This window comes from Helianthus annuus, chromosome 1 (assembly GCF_002127325.2).
Source record: "Helianthus annuus cultivar XRQ/B chromosome 1, HanXRQr2.0-SUNRISE, whole genome shotgun sequence".
NCBI classification, from domain to species: Eukaryota; Viridiplantae; Streptophyta; class Magnoliopsida; order Asterales; family Asteraceae; genus Helianthus; species Helianthus annuus.
This window is the reverse complement of record NC_035433.2, coordinates 12,584,255-12,587,474: the sequence shown is the minus strand read 5'-3', so window position 1 is coordinate 12,587,474 and position 3,220 is coordinate 12,584,255.

Here is a 3,220-nt window from a genome sequence, read left to right as displayed (position 1 = left end):
GTATCGTGATCAACATCTTATGCAACAGCTCCTGAAAACACATGTGAAAGTAGGTACGTCAGCATAAAAATGCCTGTGAGATACATAGGTTTTGTGAAAGTGGGATTCATGACTTGAGTTTTAAAGAAATGTTTAATAACAGTCAGTCATGAACCTTGTAATTTGTCTCGCTTTGTAAACCATTTGAAAAACGATAATATCAGGTGATATGTATAGATAAACGTAAGGTTAAATGAATAACCTAGTAAAATGAGTTGAATATAATAAGTTGTTTTGTAAGACAATGTTTTAAGAAAAGTATGTTATTTGTATAAAATGTTATATGTCTAAACTGAAATGATTTAGATAACGCTAAGATATATAATATTATACAAACATTTATATATAGGAAGTACCAGCGGCGTATCCACCATGTTTGCATCATATTACATACTCCACGTTACTGAAACCATTTACCCAAACCATCCACCATGTAAGATTGCTCTTGTATAACTCAATTGCCAAGTGTTATTGTGTAAATCATGTCAAATGTCTATGTTCAATGTAAACCACCAAATGTGTATGTCAATGTCAACGTGTTTATGTTCAATGTAGATCATGTAATGTGTATCCCAAAATGTATCATGTACGGTAAGCGAAATGTATCAACTTAAACCATATGTAAAATGCACAAAACAAGTCGTTGAAGTAAAACGTGGTTTAAATCAACGTTATGTTCTGTGGAAAAATGCATGCTCTATTGATATTAACATTTATGCGGTACTGTGAAATATGCATACATCCAAGCCTTGAGACTGTGGCGATAAACCCTTAAACAAATTAAAGGTTTATCTAAGTTATGTATATCGAATTCGGTCATTCCTTACAATCCTATCAAACCCAGGATTTCAGGAACGGGAGTTGTCAATTCCTATGGTACCACTACCTACTAACGAACGGCGTAGCTAATGTTAATGAATGTATTGTCCCATGTTAAACAAACCAAATGTCATAACAAAATGAAGGCATGTGATGTAAACAATTGTACTAAGTATGCTAACTAAACATACGAAGCAGAAGTGCTCATGTAAATCAATGTGCCCATATGCTGAGTAAACATATGCAAGCAGAAATGTTCATGTAAATCAATGTGCCCATATGCTGAGTAAACATATGCAGCAGAAATGTTCATGTAAATCAATGTGCCCATATGCTGAGTAAACATATGCAGCAAAAATGTTCATGTAAATCAATGTGCCCATATGCTGAGTAAACATATGCAGCAGAAATGTTCATGTAAATCGATGTGTCCATATGCTGAGTAAACATATGCAACAGAAATGTAATGTAAATCAATGTACTAAGTACGCACACAATGGGCATACATAGCATGAAATGTAATGAAAACATGTACTATAATGTACTAACGAGCATAGCAGATATACGATGTGAAAACATGGAAAACATGAAAGTAACAGATAGGCACATGTGTTTCACCCCAAAACAGTTTGGAAAACAGTAAAAGAGGGGTTCAATGTACTCACCTGAGATTGCTTTGGAGTTCTTGTGTAATAACCAGATAATGCTAGAGATCACGGGATATCAAACGACACCTAATAGGTAGCTATATTAATATACCGGACCAAAATCGGAAGGATCGGATAGTATGCGGGTTTGTAAACCAAACGAGTGTGGAGACTCGTGTAATATGGTTTAACAAAGCCTACATACTAAAATTAAACCTAACCTAAGTGCTTGCGACCCATTACGACCTGTTTAGGTAGCTTATGCTACCTTAACGCGTCGTTGGCGTAGAACGCGTTTGGAACGCCTAACATCGTGGCCATAAGGTATAACCTCGGAAGGTTATAGCTATGGTCAGCTAATGTGTTTGGTCGGATCCTAATGATCGACCAAATGGGTCGGGTTCGAAAGTATAAGCGATGGTTTAGATCGCTTACCTTACGACCCTATATAAGCACTAAACTAAAAGTGACGAGCTAAGCATGTTAAAACATGCTTAACTAAGTTTAGAAAACAGGTTTGGCATCAAAACAAACGGCTTTGATGCTCACGAGTAGTTTCGTTACAAAATATGCAAGAATGCACATTTTGGCCGAAACTACGACTCGTCACTGAGCCTAGATAACGTGGTAATCAGTAGGTATAGTCACTACGGACTATAACCATCGTGATCACGCTCACGTTATGAAGTTCCACGAACTTCTTGTTCACCATAGGCTGGTCAATGCAGAAAGTCAACAAAACGTTGACTTTCGGACTCGAAAAGCGAATAAAAGAACGAAAGAATACTTACGCAGGGTCCCCGAATGCTAATCTAGATCAAAGAGCTCAGGTATGAAGCAATGGCATCAACTTAGAGCATTTTGATCAGATTTGTGTGGGTTTTACATCAAAGGGGGGGGGGGTATTTATAGGAAAAGTAGAGCCGTTAGGATCGTTTCTTAATTTTCATGCCACGATCCTAAGCGTCCACTTGTCAAAATGTTGTGGTTACTGAAAATGGCCCTTGGCTCTTGATTGGGTGAAAGGACATTGCCCCTTGAACGAACGAAAGGCCAACTGCAAGTGGATTCAAACATTGAATCTGGTCTGTTAGTCCCATGCGGCCCGCGTGAAGGTGCAGGCCAGACTTACGCGGGCCGCCTGGCCCCGTCTGATCTGCACCACTTGCAGAATTTACAGTTTAGGTCCCTGTCGCGTGTTTAAGCCATTTCCGACACTTCTAAGGCCCGTAAAGCCAACTTTAAGGCCCTAAAATGATGCCTAAACATTGTGGACACGAAACATGCTCAAAAACATGACGGATGTTGGTTCGTTTGGCTATACGATCGCGATGTTCGCTTAATTACGACGGAATGCGCATAAGCGCGAAAAACGATCCAAATGACGCAACGAATGGATTTTTCTCATGCCTAACACTAAGGCATAATATTAGGATGCCTACATAAATTTTTGGATGTCCGGATGTATCCAGAACGTAAGTTATGCGCGAAAGTGCAAACTTGTGCACTTTTTGACACTTTTAGTCCCTGAATGTTCCAAAAGTTTGTTTTAGCATACCAAACCTCTCAAAGCCTATTTCTAAGCTATGTAAAGGATATTTATGGTATGTTTAACTTATGGACATGTTCCGGAATGTTCGTTACAGTTCGAATTGGCATACTTTCGCAGTTTGTCAAGTTTAGTCCCTGTAAGCGAATTAACTTGTTTTTGCTAT